This window comes from Triticum urartu, chromosome 3A (genome assembly GCF_056163025.1).
Source record: "Triticum urartu cultivar PI428250 chromosome 3A, HENAU_Tu73, whole genome shotgun sequence".
Classification (NCBI taxonomy): Eukaryota; Viridiplantae; Streptophyta; class Magnoliopsida; order Poales; family Poaceae; genus Triticum; species Triticum urartu.
The window spans coordinates 409,645,451-409,668,598 of NC_141875.1; the positions used below are offsets into that span (position 1 = coordinate 409,645,451).

The 23,148-nt window shown below is 45.2% G+C and overlaps 1 long non-coding RNA gene and 1 pseudogene across 1 annotated transcript; one reads left to right on the plus strand and one right to left on the minus strand.

Moving 5' to 3' along the window:
- Nucleotides 1-6,100: 6,100 nt before the first annotated feature.
- On the minus strand, nucleotides 6,101-9,388 carry LOC147979883 (uncharacterized; annotated as a pseudogene).
- A 432-nt stretch (nucleotides 9,389-9,820) lies between these two features.
- LOC125544183 (uncharacterized) lies at nucleotides 9,821-11,749 on the plus strand. Its single transcript, XR_007299309.2, has 2 exons — nucleotides 9,821-10,397; nucleotides 11,395-11,749. It is a non-coding gene; the product is annotated as an uncharacterized LOC125544183 (long non-coding RNA).
- Nucleotides 11,750-23,148: the final 11,399 nt, after the last annotated feature.

Sequence of the window (23,148 nt, forward strand, 5' to 3'; positions counted from 1 at the left end):
AATGACAAGTGAAACTCGGTGGCGCCGGATAGGAAAAATCGGTAGGACCGAGTTTGGCTTAGAGTTTAGGTCATATGTGGATATGGGAAAGTAGTTGAGGGTTTTGGAGCATATCACTAAGCACATGAAGCAAGAGGCTCATTAAGCAACACCTCATCCCTCCTTAATAGTATTGGCTTTTCCTATGGACTCAATGTGATCTTGGATCACTAAAATATAAAATGAAGATTCTTGAGCTTTTGAGTTTGAGCCAATCCATTGTCCTTAGCATTTTGAGGGTTCCACTTTCATATCCATGCCATGCCAATCATTGAGCTTTCCTGAAATAATCATCTTGGAATAGCATTAGCTCAATGAGCTATATGTTGTTATGAATTACCAAAACCACCTAGGGATAGTTGCACTTTCACACATAAACAATATGTGTGTAATACGCGGCAAACATACAATTACATAGGTGCTAGTACACACATGACATTTCCACACGCCAAAGTAAACTATTACATGCATAATTAACTAGGATAAACGATCATCTAACCATCATCTACTTCTTGTGCTAGCTCGACGTTCCTTCTATGCTAAGTTTCCATTAATTGATGGCATTTTATGAACATGCCACTATTTCCTGCCATTTCCTCACCGGTTTCCCGCCACCCAGCGATATTGCGCATAAACCTAGGCGGCACGCGACGCACGGAGGCAACAAGTGCAGCCTGTAGCACATCCACAATTTCCAAGCATGCGAACCCACCAAAGCGTTGCCTCCGCCATCAACCTCGTCGACGAGGAAAATGAGCAGGCACCACTATCGGTGTCAAAACCGGCGGATCTCGGGTAGGGGGTCCCGAACTGTGCGTCTAGGATCGATGGTAACAGGAGACGGGGGACACGATGTTTACCCAGGTTCAGGCCCTCTCTATGGAGGTAATACCCTACTTCCTGCTTGATTGATCTTGATGAATATGAGTGTTACAAGAGTTGATCTACCACGAGATCGTAATGGCTAAACCCTAGAAGTCTAGCCTATGAGTATATGGTAATGAATCTATCCTATCCAGACTATGCCCTCCGGTTTATATAGACACCGGAGAGATCTAGGGTTACATGGAGTCGGTTACACAGGAGGGAATCTTCATAGTCGGCCGCCAAGCTTGCCTTCCACGCCAAGGAGAGTCCAATCCGGACATGGGTATAGTCTTCGGTCTTCGTGTCTTCACAGCCCATCAGTCCTGCCCACGGATAACAGGCCAGACACCCGAGGACCCCTTAGTCCAGGACTCCCTCAGTAGCCCCTGAACCTGGCTTCAATGACGAGGAGTCTGGCGCGCAGATTGTCTTTGGCATTGCAAGGCGGGTTCCCCTTCTTCCGAACTCCCAAGACAATCTTCGGACGTGATGATTGTATTCAGACCTGTTACACACCATACATAACCGCATAGAGAATATATATATATTTTCCACACGAGTTCTATCCGCTGGCAGCTTCCGGCAACGTGATATCACGCCCGTCCGGTCATAATTTCAAACCGTTTGTCCCACGTTTCAAGATGCGATTGCTATTGGCACATCTTGTCAAAGCACAGATCGTGTCCCCTTATTGCGGGATTCTCATCAATGCGGGAATGGGTAACCCAACCGTGCCATTTGCACGGCCTTCAGAAACAGGCAAATCTTAAGGCGAGCGAGGAGGCGTTTAATGTTTGCTGCCTTTATAAGAGGATAAGGATCCCCTCTTCCTCTTCTCACTCTTTCTCTCTGTCTCCACCTTCCCGATCTCGAGCTCCAGCGCCCAAGTTCCAATATCCTTTCCACCCCAGCAACTATGTCCGGATCCGGTGGTCAGGGCAAGTGGATGGTCTCCTCCGTCACGGAGGAGGCAATTACTGAGCTCCGGGCAGCCGGATATTTGGCAAAGAGAATCGCACACCGCTTGCCGGCCGAGGGTCAAGTCATTCCCACGCTGGAGTTGAATGAGAGGGTAGTATTCCTCCCTCATTCCTTCCACGGGCTTGAGTTTCCACTCCACCCTTTCGTCCACGGGCTAATGTATTACTACGGGGTAGATTTCCATGATCTATCGCCGAATTCCTTCCTCAACATCTCGGTGTTTATCGTCGTGTGCGAGGCCTTCCTCCGCATCCCACCCCACTTTGGGCTATGGCTCAAAGTCCTCAACATGAAGCCGAAGGTGGTGGATGGCCAGCACGCAGAGTGTGGTGGAGCCATGGTGAGCAAGCTGCCCAACATCCCCTGGCCAAAAGGTATTTTTGTGGAGACAGTGAAGGAGTGGCAGAAGCAGTGGTTCTACATCACAGAACCCCGCGGCACCTCCTGGGCCGCGGCTGCCGAATTCCGCTCCAGTGCTCCTATGCAACTCACTTCTTCGGTCGAGAAGAGTCCCGATTGGGGTTCGTCCAACGAGGTAATAGTGCTGCAAACGCGCGTTCAAAGCATGATAGCCAAGAACGTCAAGCTTGTAGATGTAATCCAGGTGATGTTAGTTTGCCGAATTCTCCCGTGCCAACACTGAAGCCGCCCTTTGTGGGAGTTCGATCCGAAGAAGCACCATACCTTGGTGAGGCTCTTCGAGACTACTCACGAGGACGCGTGGAAGTTGCTCTTTAAGGGCAATGAAAAACCACTGGCCGCAGATTCAGATCGCGGACACGACGCTAGTCATCCTGCCAGTGAGGTATGTCTCTTTTAATGTATTCCCTGCTTGTGTGTTGCTAGGGAGATGCCTGAGCTTTTATTATCGCTATTTCAGGACTGGACAGAGAGGGTGAAGCGGATCCAGTGTCCGGCTCCGCTGCCTGAAGAACCAGTCATCCCGCGCCTAGCGAAGATGCTGGTGCCGGTGCCGTATAAGGCGCCAGAGAAGAAGGCCAAGAAGAAGGCCAAAGGGAAGGCCAAGAGTGGCCTCCGTCGTAAGGGTACTTCGGACGCGGCGTCCGAAGAAGACGAAACTCATTCCTCTATCCCTGAGGAAAATGGCGGGGAAGAGGAGGAGGAGGAAGAAAACATTCCTGCCCCTAAGGAGAGGAAGAAGAAGAGGGCGGCTCCGGCGCATTTGGAGGCGGAGGCGCCCAAAAAGGGGAAGGGCGCTCCGGCGGCCAACACTACGTGGGACGTGGACAATAGTCCGGAATGACGCCCTCACCCAAAGCCCCAGGCCGCATCGTAAGTGACATGGCTTATTTATGCACACATCCAGCCCTTTCTCACCATTATCTTGATAAAGTTAGCTGTACTGTTACAGTCCGGCCAGTGATCTTATCCAGCAATCCTCCTCTAGAGGTTCATCGGCTTCATCGGAGATGGCGAGCAGATTGCCACCGCCTGCTTACTCCCCCGGGGCCGGGGACGACACCGAAGTGTTGTCCCGAAGGACCGCTTCGAAGGGAGGAGCCCAGGACGTTGTTCGGGAGGCGCCACAAGGCGAGACCTCCCCTGCCGGACACGTGGGGGATCCCATCCCCATGGAGACTGGTGAAGAGGGTCGTATCCAGATCGGCCCTCAACCGAATACGGCTCCGGAGCCCCCTATGGCTCCGGAGTTGGGCGAGCAGCTCCCTTTGAAGGGGGAAGTGCCGCCTCCACCGGTGGCTCCTGTCCATCCAGGAGCATTGGATGACCTGATGGGGGCGCTGCGAAGCGCCTCCGTCGTGGACGAGCACCGTGTCCTTATGGGTGCGGTGATCGAGAAAGTTCAGTCTGCCAAGAGCGGACTGAATGAGGCATGTGGCAGCCTGTTAACAGGTTTTGAGGTAAGTGACATAGAAAGAGAAAAAAACCATGTAGTCAGTAGCCCTTGAGACACTGTCCGGTGCTCGGCAAGAGGAACCGGACAGAGGATCAATCCTCTAGTGTAGGATACTAACGTGATATGTTTGCATGAGCATGCGTCGCTGTTGGCCATGACCTCACATGCTGCCGAAGTCTTTGAACTGAAGCAGAGGCTGGAGCGGACCGAGAACGAGCTCGGCGAGGTTACAATGCGGCTTCGAGAGAAGCAAGGTAGGTATCATCTTGCTGTGTGTTCGGAAAGAACAAGTGTTGCATACTGACCATAATGTCGAAATGTGTATAGGAGCCGCAACCGAGGTGGAGGCCCTGAAAAAGGCTCTGGCCGAAGCCGAGGGGAAGGCCGTCGAGCAGCAAGCCTCTCTAAAAAAGCTCAAGTCCCGAGTCAAGGAGGTCCAACAGGAGCTCCAAGACGCGGTAAAAAATGTGAGATCCTGGAGAATGATGCGTCGGCTCAAAAGGCCGAACTCTCCAAGGCTCGTCGGAATGCGGAGACCGCACGGAATGAGGCCCGGGCCGCCCTCCAGGAGATCCAGGAGGCTAGGAAGATCACGGCGGGTAAGGCTTTTAAGATGCAAAGCAAGTATGCGGAGAAGCAATACCTTTTACTAACCCGGGTTCGGAGTTCCCAAGGGGCTTTTGCGGATTTACCACGTATCGTATCAGACGCTGCAGAGTTCTATCAAGCCGAAGGAGGAGGTTCGACGGAGAAGTTATTCTGGACGTAGTATGCGAGGCTAGCGCATCCCGTGTCCTTCACCGATTAGCTGAAGCAGCTAGTGGAGCTGCACCGGGTGGCCAAACTAGCCATGAAGGATTTAACAATCCGGCTATGGCCAGCCGAAGCTATGCCCGGTAGCTTCTTTGGACATGTGAGGCGGCTAGTGGAAGCCTGTCCACGGCTGGACGTCATCAAGCGCTCTGTATGTATTGAAGGTGCCCGTATGGCCTTCGCTCGCTCCAAGATGTGGTGGGCGAAGATGAACGCTGTTGAAGTGGCCAGCGGGCCGCCGGAGGGCAAGGAGCACCACACACCCAAGAAATATTTTGCGGATGTCACAGAAGGGTCTCGACTTGTGGCAGCTCAATGTTCTCAGGACGTTATTTTCGAATGAATACATTCGTGTTGTCCTTTGCCTTGTATTATAAAGACAAAGCTTTGTTTTGTAATGTAATTTCGTTATGCTTTAAACTGTTTCCTCCTGTGCGGCCGTGTTACATGCAATCTGAGGGTTGGCCAGTCGTTGGCTTCTGCCCCCACTTAATGAGTACAGAGGTGTTCGGGATGGGATCTAAACAATCTTGATCCAATTATATGGTCCTTGAAGGAGTTGTTTAGCACAGCGAACAAGGAAATCAGACTATATGGCTTAAACGCCCTCACTTAGCCATAGGAGTTTTATAATTAAGCAAGTGCGCAGCCCCTGGTCCAAGCCAGGGTGCTGTCGGCATCTTATCGAGAAGTGCCGATCCTTCGCGTCACGCGGAAAAAATCTCCAATGATTTTATAACCCTCGAACAGCTGACCGGCTCTCGCCGTATCAAGACAGTCAGTTTTCGGCTTTCTCTACTGAGGTGCTCATCCGGTCAAAGCCAGGGCACAATCGCAGTAGTTCTCCCTTTACTATCCTAGCCGATAGAGCGGAACATAGGATAGCAAGCACAGGAGCGGGGCAACCCAATATTGACCAAAGACATGATTCAGAGCCAATGCATATAATGCTAAATTCAAGGCGCCGAACTTACATATAAGAAGTGTTCGGACTTTGCTGCCGTATTGCGGGGTGATAAGCAGATCAAAATAAAATGAAGTAAGAAGCAAAAACCACAGAAACTGGGCCGCAGATCATTTTTATTATAACTGAATGGATACGCCAAGGCATATCGTATACAAATAGTGCGATAAGCACCCGGACTATTTAACATGCCAGGATCGAGAAGGAGCAGCGTGCGGGTCCTGGGAAATAAGTGAAAATATCGTTAAGAAGAACGTATGGAGGTTACCGTGTGTACCTATGCTACATACCCCCTTTCTATGTCGATCCTTCGAAGGGGCTGGTGATCAGGCTCGCGGGAAAAGGAACCTGAAATAGAAAGAGAAAAAAAGGTGTGTCCGGGGTCGGTCTAGCCGAAGTGTAGATCCCGGGTTAGCTTGTGCCTCCGTCGATGTCCATGGAATTTCGAGTGCGTAATTATGTACGCGTGGTACGAATGCCACTACTTTATTGGGGCTGGGACGAAGGCCAAATTGCTAGTCGAGCTCTTGACGAGCCTTGCTGTCCTGCTGGAGTGTAGTTCAGAACTTCTTGATGGCGTCCGGGGGCTCGGCAGCCGCACTATGGTGCCACTTGAGAAGGCCGCTCTGTACCTCTGCTGCTAGGGTGGTGGTGTGCTCCTCTGTTAGGAGGGAGCGTTTTGTGTTGCCATTGACTATTATGACGCCGCGTGGGCCGGGCATCTTGAGCTTGGGATAAGCGTAGTGTGGCACTGCGTTGATTCTAGCAAACGTTGTTCGTCCGAGCAGTGCGTGGTAGCCGCTGCAGAATGGGACGATGTCGAAGATTAACTCCTCGCTTTGGAAATTGTCTGGAGAGCTGAAGACCACTTCCAGCGTGATTGAGCCCGTACAGCGGGCCTCGACGCCTGGAATGACTCCTTTGAAGGTAGTCTTTGTTGGTTTGATTCATGAGGGGTCAATGCCCATCTTCCGCACCGTGTCTTGATAGAGTAGGTTAAGGCTGCTACCACCGTCCATCAGGACTCATGTTAGGTGGAACCCATCAATAATTGGGTCCAGGACTAGTGCGGCTGAACCGCCACGGCGGATGCTAGTTGGGTGGTCTCGTCGATCAAAGGTGATCGGGAATGACGACCACGGATTGAACTTTGGAGCGACTGGCCCTACCGCGTAGACATCCCTGAGTGCTCGCTTGCACTCCCATTTGGGATGTGTGTAGCGTATATCATGTTCACTGTTTTGACGTGAGGGGGAAATTTCTTCTACCCTCCAGTGTTCGGCTGCCGAGGCTCTTCATCCTCGTCCTCACTTTGTGATCCCTTTTCTTTGTTTTCGGCATTCAACTTGCTAGCCTGCTTGAAAACCCAACAATCCCTGTTGGTATGATTAGCTTGCTTATCCGGGGTGCCGTGTATTTGGCACGGACGGTCGAGTATGCGGTCTAGGCTGGAAGGTCCTTCATTGTTTCTTTTGTAGGGCTTCTTCTGTTGGCTGGACTTGGAGCCACTGAATTCGGCGTTAACTGTGGTGTCATCGGTGTTGTTATCATTGCTTCGGCGTTTGTGCCGGAACTTGCCAGTGCTATTTTTGGCCTCAGAGGGGTCTGTCTCGCTGGCGGTGTTGTTACTACAGGCCAACCAACTATCCTCTCCCGCGCAAAAGAGGGTCATGAGTGCCGTGAGGGCTGCCATGGACTTCGGCTTTTCTTGGCCGAGGTGGCGTGCTAGCCATTCATCACGGATGCTGTGTTTGAAGGCTGCTAAGGCCTCGGCGTCCGGACAGTCAACTATTTGGTTCCTTTTGGTTAGGAATCTAGTCCAGAATTTTTGGGCTGATTCTCCAGGTTGTTGAACTATATGGCTTAAGTCATCGGTGTCTGGTGGGCGGGCATAGGTTCCTTGGAAGTTGTCTAGGAAAGCTTCTTCCAAGTCCTCCCAGCTGCCGATAGAATTTTCAGGCAGGCTGTTAAGCCAGTGCCGAGCTGGCCCTTTGAGCTTTAGTGGGAGGTATTTAATGGTGTGGAGATCATCTCCTCTAGCCATGTGGATGTGGAGGATAAAGTCCTCGATCCATACTGCAGGATCGGTTGTGCCGTCGTATGATTCCATATTGACGGGCTTGAACCCCTCGGGGAATTCGTGGTCTAGTACTTCATCTGTAAAGCAGAGGGGGTGTGTGGCGCCTCTATGTCGGGCTGCGTCGTGGCGTAGTTCCGATGGAGTCCGTCTGCGGTGTTCGGCCCGGGCGTGGTTAGATTTATCACGTCCGAATAAGTAGCCCTCCTCGTGCCTCGAGGCACGCCCTCGCAATCCGTAGATCGATCTTGTGTGTCCTATTCTATCGCCATGATTTGACATAGGTCGTATGTGTGATCCTGAACTCTTCCTTCTCTATTTTTGCGAGGCGGTGGGGCAGGCTGTTGTTCGGCCTGAGTCGCCGCTTTGTCCCGGCCGCGGGGTGGCCGGTCGGCCGTCCTGTCTCGACCACGCGGTGGTCGTTCTGCATTACGCGAGGGAGATGTGTGTTCCGGTGCCTCCTCATCAAATTGAGGTAGCAGTTTGCGTTTCGGGTAGCTCTTGGCTGGGCGCTTAAGGCTGTATTCTTCGGCTGTCATGACGTTGGTCCGTCTGTCGACGAGCAGGTCTTGTTCAGCTTGAAGATGCTGCTATTTCTTTTTTAGGCTCCTTGTTGTGGCTATGAGCTGGAGTTTAAAATGCTCCTGCTCCAGAGGGTCCTCCGGCACGATGAAGTCTTCGTTGCCGAGTCTTGTCTCCTCTTTGGAGGGTGGATGGTAACTATTGTCCTCCGAGTTATCTTCTATGGCCTGTTCATCGGGGTTGTCTTGTGTGTTGTCATGTTCCTCCTGTTCGGATGCAGCGCCGAAAGGGTCTTCATTGTTTTCGGCGTCGCCCGGAGTACTATTTTCTCCGATGTCAGTGTTGCCATCCTTTGAGCGACGAGGCTTAGAACAGCGTTTGGGGCGTCGGCGCTTGGACTGCGTCTCAGAGGGTTTGTTCTTATCCGGCTCTTCTTTGTCGTCGCCAGATCCTTTAGGTGTATCAACCATGTACACATCGTATGAAGAGGTGGCCGTCCAACACCCAGTGAATGGCGGGTCTTGGCCTTGCTCCCTGTCGGCATCGTCGTCCATAACGTCGATGTCTTCGGAGCCATAGTCAAGCATGTTGGTTAAGTCATCGACGGTGGCTATGAAGTGGGTGGCGGGTGGGAAGCAAAATTCCTCGTCGTCCGCCTCTAGCTCGAACAGAACATAGTTCGGCTGTGAGTCTTCCTCCAAGGACAAGTTCTTCAAAGATTTAGTACGTCACCCAAAGGCGAATGCTGGAAGATGTCTGCGTCGCTAAATTCGAAAATCGATAACCGATCCAGCTCGGTGTCCGCAGGCGCACTTAATCTGGAATGTGTAGCCGGAGACCAGTCCGGAGTTCCGTCGACGCAAGCATTGTAGGATGTCGAGTCCATGTGCGGCTCCAACGCTGCGGACTTTATGGCCTCGGAGGGGATAATCTGCTTTGGTACTCAGGCCATTGCAGTAGCAGGATTCATCTCCTGGGTGTGCTCCGATGACAGATTTAAGTCATGTTCATCGGAGAGAGGGGGGGCGATCGTCGCAGACTCAAATCCATCAAAAATCAAGTCTCCACGGATATCTGTGACGTAGTTCAAGTTTCCAAATCTGACCTGATGGCCAGGGGCGTAGCTATCGGCCTGCTCCAGACGGCCAAAAGAGTTGGCCCGCAGTATGAAGCCGCCGAACACAAAGATTTGTCTGGGGAGGAAGGTTTCTCCTTGGACGGCGTCATTACTGACGATCGAAGGGGCCATCGAATCCTTTCGTCGACGGCATCACTACTAGGAAAAGGGCTATAGATGATATGACCACTAATGACGCATCAGACATGTGGTGCGCCACTACTATATAGTAATGGCGCACCATGAGTTGGTGCGCCATTAGTGTGGTAGACACTAATGGCGCACCAGACCCACGGTGCGCCATTAGTAACAATTTTTTTTTAAAAAGAAATACCAATGGCGCATCAGGGTACAGTGCGCCATTACTAATTTAACTAGTAATGATGCACCTGCCACACAGCGCGCCACTATATATATATATATATATATATATATATATATATATATATATATATATATATAAAAGACAATACTACTCTAATTCTGGGTATAGGACCCGAAGAGGTATATATATATATATATATATATATAAGACAACACTATTCTAATCCTGCGTATAGGGCCCGAAGAGGCGTTCCCGAACTTACGAAGCCACGGAGAAAAATAAATAATAAAACCCACCCAGTCCCGCACCACCCCCTCCAGCCACCGGTCCGCCGCCGGTCCTAAATCCGGCCGCCGCGCAGCTCCCTCCCCGGGATCCGGCCGCCGCGACACCACCTCCCCCGGATCCGGCCACCGGACTGCCTCCTTCCCCCGGATCCGGCCGGGATTGATCCCACCGCCGCTTGCCACCACCAAGCACTGGCGTGCGACCCCGACGCCGCCTCCCTCTATGAAGCGCCGGCGCCCGACCCTGTCACCTACCTCTGGTACGCCGTCGCGCCTCCGCTGCCACCTAGGGTGCCCCTGACATCGCCCAGCTCCTCCTCACATGACGACCCCCTGCGACGCACGCCTCCTCGATGTTCTGCCCCGGACATGGGCGCCTCCCCGTCCACCCTCCGGCGACAGAAACCAGCTCCGCCCGCCGTAGCAGAGGACATGCCCCGTTCGTGGACTCCCCTCCCCTCCGCCCGGGTGCGACCTGCCCTGCGCTCTGGCGCGGCCTGCCCTCCCCTCTGGTGCGACCTGCTCTCTGGTACGGCCCGCCCTCCTCCAGCGCGCCTGCACTCTGCTCCGTCGGTGCAACGACCGAGCACCAGACCTCCCTCCTCTCTCCCACTAGGACGGCAGTGTAGGTGGCTAGTGTCTGAAGTTCAGTTGTATATTCATTGCCATGGATGACGTTTTCTGTTGTAGTATTGTAGCCGTGGCCTACATTTAACAATAGTAGATATGTATGTACTGATCGTGCGCTAGTAGTGACCCAGATTTACTTTGTTCTATCTCCCTTTGAGGAATGAAACTGCAGAGATATATTACTTTTGCTTGGAGTTCTCTGAAAATGTTCTTTGAAATGCTCTCTGAAAATGTTGTTACTTTTCCTTGCTGCTTCCTTTTACTAGACTGCGCTGAAACAATATTAGTAGTAGTATATTGTCATAGTATACGTTCAGATTTAGGCAAAAGAAATATGGTCATTTCTGCTACTGTCCTTGGGAGTGTATTTCCTCCATACCTCAAAACATGTTCATTTCTCTTCTGTATGGCACATTTGCACACCTCTCTTTGTGGCACAAAATTTAAATTGTGCTTGTCTTGTATATTTGCTTGCATGCTTGTGTAAACAAAGTGAGTAGTACATGTGACCATAGATGATAAATACACATATCCTATAAGCTAAACTGAAGCTTGCTACTTGTGTATGATCAGCTATAAAACATGTAAACGTCCCCTCGGGCACCTGAAGAGATAGCCAATATCGCCATGTTGTTATGATCTGCTTTGTTTGTATTGTATCTGCAATTTACATTAATCTTGTTGTCAAAGTTGGAAGTTCAGAACTTAGAATCCCATTTTTGTTTGTTGTACTCTCAAACCAGTATATTGTACGCAATATCTCAAGTAAAATTCTACTCTTTTTCTACCATTATTAGAAAATATACAATTCGCTAATGTCGCCATTATAGCTTACAAACTGCAGTTTCCATTGATGACTGTTTACATGTACAGTATGAGACCATTTCTCATGTTAGTTTGCAGGAAAAATAAAAGAAACCGCTTTCTACATGCAAAAGGGCATCAAGTTTTGGAAGAAGTATGGTGTTTAATGAAAAAATGAGGAAAAAAAGGATCCTCAAGCAAATCAAGCAATGGAAATCTTCCTTGGTGGAGCTAGTAATGCAAAGCTGCAAAAAAGCTGCAAAGCTTCAGTTTTATGTAATCTTGGCTAAATTGTGATAATTTTATGTTGTTATGAACCTCTGCTGTACTGTTAAGATTGAACTTTTCACAAAGTCCTATGTTGAAGCTCCTCCTTCTGTTTTTCATTTATGTGTACTTCTACGGTTCAATTTAATGCAAACCATTTTTGTACGTGTGAACATCAAAGGTTCAGTGTTACATTCTTGCTCATTTTGGTGTTGGTAAGGATTTCATCTCAAAATGCTAGTGCCAGCTAAACATGAAATTTGGATTTGTAATTTGGATTCAGGCAAATAAAATCTTAATGGAGATTTCATTTCATTTCATTTCCACCAAATGAAATGAAATCAGGGGAGCCAAACGAGCTGTAACAGTAAAAGTTCAAGTGTGACTGTATGATTCCTTGCATTGCATGTCCCTCCATTAGGTGTGTTTCTTCTATATAAAGTGCAGTGAGCAGCTGAGTTAACTCAATCATTCATCGGCATATACGTACAGACAACTTATGCATCTACATGACGTAAGTAGGTAGGTGTAGCCCGTTTGTGTCGTGCAAAGAATATGTGATTCTATTTTCTTTTTGTGTATATAAAAGAAAGAGAAAGAAGTTCAAATATAAGAAATGAAAAAGGTCAAAATATGTAATACGATAAAATGTTCGTGTATAAAATTCATGTGCAGAAAATAAAATATCAAAAAATGAAAAAGTTCAAATATTTTTTTCTAAGTTCAAAGTAAAATAAGAGAGAAGTACGAAGGTTAAAGAAACTCAGATGATTCCTCGTTACTAAAGAATAAAATAAAGTTCAAATTAAAATAAAAAGGGAAAGCTAAAAAATAAAAAAATGTTCTCACTTTTTTAAAACTAGATACAAAAAAAATAACAAAGTGGTTTGATGTTTATTAAAAAAGTCTAGGATTTTACCTTCTTAAAAAACATAGATATCTGCTGTTATTAAAAAAACAACCATGAAGATCAAAACTAAAACAATAGTTAAAATCATGTTTATGTAAAAATAAAAAATAAAATATGAAGTTCAAATTAAAATAACACAGAAGTTCAAAGTATATTAAAACCTAGGATTTAGAAGTTCAAAAAACAAAAACAAAAAAAATGTCATTTTTGGTCATTTTTCCCCAATACTAAAGATAAAAACCAAGAAGTTCAATTTTAAAAAATGAAATAGTTTAATGCATATTAAAAACTCAGTTTTTTCTTGTTACTAAATAATAAAACCAAGAAGTTCAATTTTTAAAAAGCGGAGCAGTTTTATCTTTATTTGAAAACTCAATTTTTTCGGTTACTTAAGAATAAGACCCAACAAGTTCTATTCGAAATAATGAAGAAGTTCTATTAAAATAAACCTAGAAGTTTAAATTTAATGAAGAATCTCGATGTTTATCAAAAAGTAGGTTTTTTCCGTTACTAAAAGAAATAAACCAGGAAGTCCAAATTAGAAAGATGGAGAAGTACGATGATTATAGAAAACTCAGATTTCCCTTGTTCTTAAAGAATGGAAAATAAGAAGTTCAAAAATTAAATAACAAGAAGTCAACTTTTTAAAAAAAATTGAGTGCTTCAAAGTTTCATAAAAAAGATTAAGAAAAAAGTTGGAAGTCCATATTAAAAAGATGGAGAAGTTCAATGATTATAGAAAACTGAGATTTTCTTCATTATTAAAGAATGGAAATAAGAAGTTCAAAAAATAAAAAACAAGAAGTTCAACTTTTAAGAATAGAGCGCTTCAAAATTTCATAAAAAAGATTAAGAAAAAACCAGGAAGTCCATATTAAAAAGACGGAGAAGTTCGATGATTATAGAAAACTCTGATTTTCCTCATTATTAAAGAATGAAAACAAGAAGTTCAAAAATAAAATAACAAGAAGTTAAACTATTAAAAATAGAGCGCTTCAAAATTTCATAAAAAAGGATTAAAAATCATATTAAAAATTCATAAAAAACTCATATATTTTCATGTAACCGAGAGAAGTTCAGATTGATAACTGCCAGAAGTTCACGTACTACACGGTGTGTATTTTGTATTAAAAAGAATAAAAAAGCAAAGACTAAAAGTGTGTTGATATAAGTTCAAGTCCTCCTTCGGAGAAATTTTAAAAAATATTGTGAGAGAGGTTTATACAAAAGAAATACCATTTGTGTAACACTTGACAAATGGATGAGAAAATTACAAATGAAAAATATGTCACAGAAGTTCAACGTAAAAACAGCAGGAAGTTCACCTACTACACTGAATGAATATCAGATGAAAAACTTTTAAAATCGCCGCGAGTATGAAAAAATGATCAACACGGGAAAGTTGCGTGTTTACAGCAGCTTTCCATTGGTATATCACTTGCTCAATTCCGGTGAGTGGATGGAGAGCTACGAGCAGTGGATGGAGAGCTACAAGCAAAAAAACACGTGAAAAACAGAGTGAAGTTCAAGTAGACATGCCGAGAAGTTCAGGTTCTTCACGCGGTGCATTTTCAAAGAATTTGTTTCGCGATAAAGGCAGAACGAATGATCTCACCATTTTCGAAATTACTTGAAAACGGCCAGGATTCAGAGAAAACCATCAACATGAAAAAGTTTCGCATTTTCCGTAGCTATTCAGCGGTATATTATTTGCCCCATTCCGATAAAGTTTGTAGAAATTATGGCAAAAATACGTTTTTAACCATTTTCAAAACTGACATAAAACCGTAATGAATTAGGAGAAACAATATATACAAAAAAGTTTCGCATTTCTTCAAGATTTCCAACGCCATATCATTTGCTGCATTTGGACGTACGGTTAAAAAATTAGCTCGAAAATACGAACTTGGTGGAACTTGTACCATTTTCTAAATTACTTTTAAACCATTCAAAATTAGAAAAAACTTTGAACATAAAAACGTAGCGCATTTTCATAAGCTTTCCAACGCCATATTATTTGCCTCAATTGGATTAGCCGTTTAGAAATGACATCAAAAATACGAACTCGGGTGTTCGGTTTACGAAATTTTACGATTTTCCAAATTACTCTTTAACCATAGGGAATTAGAGAAAACTTTCAACATGTGGAAGGAGCGGTTTTGCAGCAGCTTTCCAACGCCATATTATTTGCCTCATTCCGATAAACAGTTTAAAAATGCGATCGAAAATACAATTCACGTTTTTTGTATGAAGAAAAAACGGTTTTCAAAACTGCTCTTAAACCGCTTACATTTTGCCAAAAATTTAACTTGGGTCATGATACTGATGTCCATAGCTATCCAACGGTATATCGCAATCCCCATTTGGACACCTTTTAGCTGAAGTTCAACCTAGTACTCGGGGAAGGTCGGTCGCGTTACTCGGGAAGTTCATGTTGTGATCAGAATAGTGTTTATGTATATACAGCCCGTCTATTCTGATAATATTATCAGAATAACTATTCTGATAACACTTCCGCACTGCATGCTCAACGTGAGGGCACTGAACTTTCTTTAGCTAGAGCACTGCATTACAGAGACTAGTGAACTTCGTGTCGTAAAAAACTGTACGCAGTGTTTTTTCGGTACTGTTTTTGCTCTAGTTTCTAACCGTTTATCGGAACAAGTCATATGATATACCGTTGGAAAGCTATGGATTAGACGCAACTTCGCCATGTTGAACACTTTTCGAGATTCCTCTCGGTTTAAGAGCAGTTTCAAAAAGGGTGCGGCGGATGACGAGTGGCAGCGATCGTATTTTCATGATTTTTTCAAAACCGCTGATCGGAATAAAGTAAATGATACGCTGTTGGAAAGATATCGTTGAGGCGCATCTTTTTCATAACTATTATTTTCTCTAATTCGTTACGGTTTAAGAACAGTTTCAAATATACTAAATCGCGAAATTCTGTTTTTTTGAATTTTTTTCAATTTTTTGGTACTGTTTTTGCTCTAGTTTTTGAACCGTTTGTCGAAACGAGGCGTGTAATACGTCGTTGGAAAGATATGGACAAGGCGCAACTTTCATATGTAGAAATGGTTTTGAGATTCCTTACAGTTTTAAGTTAATTTTGAAAATCATGCGGCGGACGACGAGAGGCAGCGGCCGTTTTTCGCGAAATTTTTACAAACCAGTTGTCGAAATGATTCAAATGATATGCCATTGGAAAGATATCGCCGAGACGCAACTTTTTCATGTAGAACACTCTCTCTAATTCCTTATGGTTTAAGAGCAATTTTAAAAATACGAAAACGCGGACACTCTATTTTTCGCGACACTAATATTGACGAGTGAACCGCATCGGACAGAAAAACATACTGCTTCGGACAGGAAACCACACCCCATCAGATGGGCAAGTGAACTGCTTGATTTCTTCTATTTACACGTAAATTTTCTCATGCAAGGAAGTGGACGGGACTTCACATCGGGCGTAAGTGAACCCCAAAAATATGGAGAAGTGAACCGCATTACTTTATTTGTCGTTTCGGTAACATTTTTTCTTTGCAATTACAAGATGAACAACATCAGACACCCGACTGGACTACTTCAGTTGGAAAACCGCACTGCATCAAATGGTCACTTAGAAGATGAACAACATTAGACACCTGACCACGCTGCTTCAGTTAGAAAACCGCACTGCATCAAATGGTCAAGTGAACGGCATTACTTTTTTGTCATTTCTCTACAATTTTTCGTTTAACACATGTTTGCACTTTGTTTCCTTCTTTCTTTTTTCTGTTTGGAGTTCTGGGTTTCCACATTGGCGAGCTGTACACGTGCGAAGAAGTGAACCGCATGGTCGAGGGAAATGAGACGCAACACAATTCGAAATGAACTTCTTTGGTAAACAATTTTCAAATGAGTCCATATAACTTTTATACATAAAATCATCAAACACAGAAAACACCATTTTTGCACTGCATGTCCACATGGTCGAAACCGCATGCTCATGCCTGAACATCACCATGTTTCGCTGCAATCAAATGAGTCCCTATAATATTTATACAAAAAAAAATCCACACCACACTGCAAGCATTGGACTAAGTATAAAGTGGTAAGGATGACGGGGGAGGACGAGTATAATTTCACGACACTACACTGCAAGCAAAAAATCAGTGGACCGCGCCGGAACATCATCTGCACTGGAACCGCATGGCAGATGCTCATCCAAAATCTGCAAAAAAAAGAACTTTTCTCAAACATGATGCTGGTGTTGTGGACTGCTTTTGTGAGCTGTCAAACTGCATCAGGAGCACCGCACTGATCGCCAGGAGCAAAATACCCTTTTCTCTCTTTTTTGATGTTTTTCCTCTCCTGCAAAAAGTTGGCAAACTGAACCAAAGAACATGAATAGTAAACTGCTGTGGGTTTGATTTTCCCTATCAAAAATAAAAAAAAGTGAACTATAGCAACAACAAAAACGGAGTGAGGTTTGGGCCTTTTCTCAGATAACATACTGCACTGCATTGGGGCTTGTCGTGGGCTGCACATCGCCGCCCTGATGGGCTGCATCCCGCGCTGGACGATGAAGAATTTTTTGCTGGTCGGAGTCTTTTTGCTAGTGAAGAGCAGCTCGTGGTGGTCGAACCAAGCAAACCACACTGCAGATGGGCAAACGAACTGCATGCCCGCTCTCTCCGAGCTGCAAGCCGCACACACCGCACCACACCACCAATCGAACTGCATCGGGAGCCTCGGCCGCCTTCAAGGTGAAGGAAATATGCCCTAGAGGCAATAATAAAGTTATTATTTATTTCCTTATATCATGATAAATGTTTATTATTCATGCTAGAATTGTATTAACCGGAAACATAATACATGTGTGAATACATAGACAAACAAAGTGTCACTAGTATGCCTCTACTTGACTAGCTCGTTAATCAAAGATGGTTATGTTTCCTAACCATGAACAAGTAGTTGTTATTTGATTAACGGGATCACATCATTAAGTGAATGATCTGATTGACATGACCCATTCCACTAGCTTAGCAACCGATCGTTTAGTATGTTGCTATTGCTTTCTTCATGACTTATACATGTTCCTATGACTATGAGATTATGCAACTCCCGTTTACCAGAGGAACACTTTGTGTGCTACCAAACGTCACAACATAACTGGGTGATTATAAAGGAGCTCTACAGGTGTCTCCAAAGGTACATGTTGGGTTGGCGTATTTCGAGATTAGGATTTGTCACTCCGATTTTCGGAGAGGTAGCTCTGGGCCCTCTCGGTAATGCACATCACTTAAGCCTTGCAAGCATTGCAACTAATGAGTTAGTTGCGGGATGATGTATTACAGAACGAGTAAAGAGACTTGCCGGTAACGAGATTGAACTAGGTATTTGGAATACCGACGATCGAATCTCGGGCAAGTAACATACCGATGACAAAGGGAACAACGTATGTTGTTATGCGGTCTGACCGATAAAGATCTTCGTAGAATATGTAGGAGCCAATATGAGCATCCAGGTTACGCTATTGGTTATTGACCGGAGACATGTCTCGTTCATGTCTACATTGTTCTCGAACCCGTAGGGTCCGCACGCTTAAGGTTACGATGACAGTTATATTATGAGTTTATGCATTTTGATGTACCGAAGTTTGTTCGGAGTCCCGGATGTGATCACAGACATGACGAGGAGTCTTGAAATGGTCGAGACATAAAGATTGATATATTGGAAGCCTATGTTTGGATATCGGAAGTGTTCCGGGTGAAATCGGGATTTTACCGGAGTACCGGGAGGTTACCGGAACCCCCCGGGAGCTATATGGGCCATGATGGGCCTTAGTGGAAAAGAGAAGAGGCAGCCCTACATGGGCCGCGCGCCCCTCCCCTCCCTTGGTCCGAATAGGATAAGGAGAGGGGGCCGGCCCCTCTCTCTCTCTTCCCCCCTCCACGAATCCTATTCCAACTAGGATTGGGGGGGGGGGAATCCTACTCCCAGAGGGAGTAGGACTCTCCTGGCGCGCCCTCTTTGGCCAGCCGCACCCCCTCCCTTTAGTCCTTTATATACGGAGGCGGGGGCACCCCAGAGACACACAAGTTGATCCACGTGATCTTATTCTTAGCCGTGTGCGGCGCCCCCAGCCACCATAGTCCTCGATAATATTGTAGCGGTGCTTAGGTGAAGCCCTGCAGCAGTAGTTCATCAAGATCGCCGCCACGCCGTCATGCTGACGGAACTCTTCGCCGACACTTTGCTAGATCGGAGTCCGGGGATCGTCATCGAACTGAACGTGTGCTAAAACTCGGAGGTGCCATAGTTTCGGTGCTTGATCGGTCAGGCCGTGAAGACGTACGACTACATCAACCAAATGCTTCCGTTGTCGATCTACAAGGTATGTAGATCACACTCTCCCCTCGTTGCTATGCATCACCATGATCTTGCATGTGCGTAGGAAAATTTTGAAATTACTACGTTCCCCAATAGTGGCATCCGAGCCTAGGTTTTATATGTTGATGTTATATGCACGAGTAGAACACAAGTGAGTTGTGGGCGATATAAGTCATACTACTTACCAGCATGTCATACTTTGGTTCGGCGGTATTGTTGGACGAAGCGGCCCGGACCGACATTACGCGTACGCTTACGCGAGACCGGTTCTCCCGACGTGCTTTGCACATAGGTGGCTTGCGGGTGACAGTTTCTCCAACTTTAGTTGAATCGAGTGTGGCTACGCCCGGTCCTTGCGAAGGTTAAAACAACACCAGCTTGACAAACTATCGTTGTGGTTTTGATGCGTAGGTAAGATTGGTTCTTGCTTAAGCCCGTAGCAGCCACGTAAAACTTGCAACAACAAAGTGGAGGACGTCTAACTTGTTTTTGTAGGGCATGTTGTGATGTGATATGGTCAAGACATGATGCTAAATTTTATTGTATGAGATGATCATGTTTTGTAACCGAGTTATAGGCAACTGGCAGGAGCCATATGGTTGTCGCTTTATTGTATGCAATGCAATCACGCTGTAATGCTTTACTTTATCACTAAACGGTAGCGATAGTCGTGGAAGCACAAAGCTCGGCAAGACGACAACGATGCTACGATGGAGATCAAGGTGTCGCGCCGGTGATGATGGTGATCACGACGGTGCTTCGGAGATGGAGATCACAAGCACAAGATGATGATGGCCATATCATATCACTTATATTGATTGCATGTGATGTTTATCTTTTATGCATCTTATCTTGCTTTGATTGAAGGTAGCATTATAAGATGATCTCTCACTAAATTATCAAGTAGTGTTCTCCCTGAGTATGCACCGTTGTGAAAGTTCTTCGTGCTGAGACACCACGTGATGATCGGGTGTGATAGGCTCTACGTTCAAATACAACGGGTGCAAAACAGTTGCACACGCGGAATACTCAGGTTATACTTGACGAGCCAAGCATATACAGATATGGCCTCGGAACACGGAGACCGAAAGGTCGAGCGTGAATCATATAGTAGATATGATCAACATAATGATGTTCACCAATGAAACTACTCCATCTCACGTGATGATCGGACATGGTTTAGTTGATTTGGATCACGTAATCACTTAGAGGATTAGAGGGATGTCTATCTAAGTGGGAGTTCTTTAAGTAAATTAACTGAACTTAAATTTATCATGAAACTTAGTACCTGATAAGTATCTTGCTTGTTTATGCTTGTTTGTAGATAGAAGGCTCGTGCTGTTGTTCCGTTGAATTTTAATGCATTCCTTGAGAAAGCAAAGTTGAAAGATGATGGTAGCAATTACACGGACTGGGTCCGTAACTTGAGGATTATCCTCATTGCTGCACAGAAGAATTACGTCCTGGAAGCACCGCTGGGTGCCAGGCCTACTGCAGGAGCAACACCGGATGTTATGAACGTCTGGCAGAGCAAAGCTGATGACTACTCAATAGTCCAGTGTGCCATGCTTTACGGCTTAGAATCGGGACTTCAACGACGTTTTGAACGTCATGGAGCATATGAGATGTTCCAGGAGTTGAAGTTAATATTTCAAGCAAATGCCCGGATTGAGAGATATAAAGTCTCCAATAAGTTCTATAGCTGCAAGATGGAGGAGAATAGTTCTGTCAGTGAGCATATACTCAAAATGTCTGGGTATAATAATCACTTGATTCAATTGGGAGTTAATCTTCCAGATGATTGCGTAATTGACAGAATTCTCCAATCACTGCCACCAAGCTACAAGAGCTTCGTGATGAACTATAATATGCAAGGGATGAATAAGACTATTCCCGAGCTCTTCGCAATGCTGAAAGCTGCGGAGGTAGAAATCAAGAAGGAGCATCAAGTGTTGATGGTCAACAAGACCACTAGTTTCAAGAAAAAGGGCAAAGGGAAGAAGAAGGGGAACTTCAAAAAGAACGGCAAGCAAGTTGCTACTCAAGAGAAGAAACCCAAACCTGGACCTAAGCCTGAAACTGAGTGCTTCTATTGCAAGCAGACTGGTCACTGGAAGCGGAACTGCCCCAAGTATTTGGCGGATAAGAAGGATGGCAAGGTGAACAAAGGTATATGTGATATACATGTTATTGATGTGTACCTTACTAATGCTCGCAGTAGCACCTGGGTATTTGATACTGGTTCTGTTGCTAATATTTGCAACTCGAAACAGGGACTATGGATTAAGCGAAGATTGACTAAGGACGAGGTGACGATGCGCGTGGGAAACGGTTCCAAAGTCGATGTGATCGCAGTCGGCACGCTACCTCTACATCTACCTTCGGGATTAATATTAGACCTAAATAATTGTTATTTGGTGCCAGCGTTAAGCATGAACATTATATCTGGATCTTGTTTGATGCAAGACGGTTATTCATTTAAATCAGAGAATAATGGTTGTTCTATTTATATGAGTAATATCTTTTATGGTCATGCACCCTTGAAGAGTGGTCTATTCTTGTTGAATCTCGATAGTAGTAACACACATATTCATAATGTTGAAACCAAAAGATGCAGAGTTGATAATGATAGTGCAACTTATTTGTGGCACTGCCGTTTAGGTCATATCGGTGTAAAGCACATGAAGAAACTCCATACTGATGGGCTTTTGGAACCACTTGATTATGAATCGCTTGGTACTTGCGAACCGTGCCTCATGGGCAAGATGACTAAAACCCCGTTCTCCGGTACTATGGAGAGAGCAACAGATTTGTTGGAAATCATACATACAGATGTATGTGGTCCGATGAATATTGAGGTTCGTGGCGGATATCATTATTTTCTCACCTTCACAGATGATTTGAGCAGATATGGGTATATCTACTTAATGAAACATAAGTCTGAAACATTTGAAAAGTTTAAAGAATTTCAGAGTGAAGTTGAAAATCATCGTAACAAGAAAATAAAGTTTCTACGATCTGATCATGGAGGAGAATATTTGAGTTACGAGTTTGGTGTACATTTGAAAAATTGTGGAATAGTTTCGCAACTCACGCCACCCGGAACACCACAACGTAATGGTGTGTCCAAACGTCATAATCATACTTTACTAGATATGGTGCGATCTATGATGTCTCTTACTGATTTACCGCTATCTTTTTGGGGATACGCTCTAGAGACGGCCGCATTCACGTTAAATAGGGCACCATCAAAATCCGTTGAGACGACGCCTTATGAACTGTGGTTTGGCAAGAAACCAAAGTTGTCATTTCTGAAAGTTTGGGGCTGTGATGCTTATGTGAAAAAGTTTCAACCTGATAAGCTCGAACCCAAGTCGGAGAAATGTGTCTTCATATGATATCCAAAGGAGACTATTGGATACACCTTCTATCACAGATCCGAAGGCAAGACTTTTGTTGCTAAATTCGGAAACTTTATGGAGAAGGAGTTTCTCTCGAAAGAAGTGAGTGGGAGAAAAGTAGAACTTGACGAGGTAACTGTACCTGCTCCCTTATTGGAAAGTAGTACATCACAGAAAACTATTTCTGTGACACCTACACCAGTTAGTGAGGAAGCTAATGATGATGATCATGAAACTTCAGAACAAGATACTACTGAACCTCGTAGATCAACCAGAGTAAGATCCACACCAGAGTGGTACGGTAATCCCGTTCTGGAAGTCATGCTACTAGATCATGATGAACCTACGAACTATGAAGAAGCGATGGTGAGCCCAGATTCCGCAAAGTGGCTTGAAGCCATGAAATCTGAGATGGGATCCATGTATGAGAACAAAGTATGGACTTTGGTTGAGCTTGCCCGATGATCGGCAAGCAATTGAGAATAAATGGATCTTTAAGAAGAAGACTGACGCTGACGGTAATATTACTGTCTACAAAGCTCGACTTGTCGCAAAAGGTTTTCGGCAAGTTCAAGGGATTGACTACGATGAGACCTTCTCACCCGTAGTGATGCTTAAGCCTGTCCGAATCATGTTAGCAATTGCCGCATTTTATGATTATGAAATTTGGCAGATGGATGTCAAAACTGCATTCCTGAATGGATTTCTGGAAGAAGAGTTGTATATGACGCAACCAGAAGGTTTTGTCGATCCAAAGGGAGCTAACAAAGTGTGCAAGCTCCAGCGATCCATTTATGGACTGGTGCAAGCCTCTCGGAGTTGGAATAAACGTTTTGATAGTGTGATCAAAGCATTTGGTTTTATACAGACTTTTGGAGAAGCCTGTATTTACA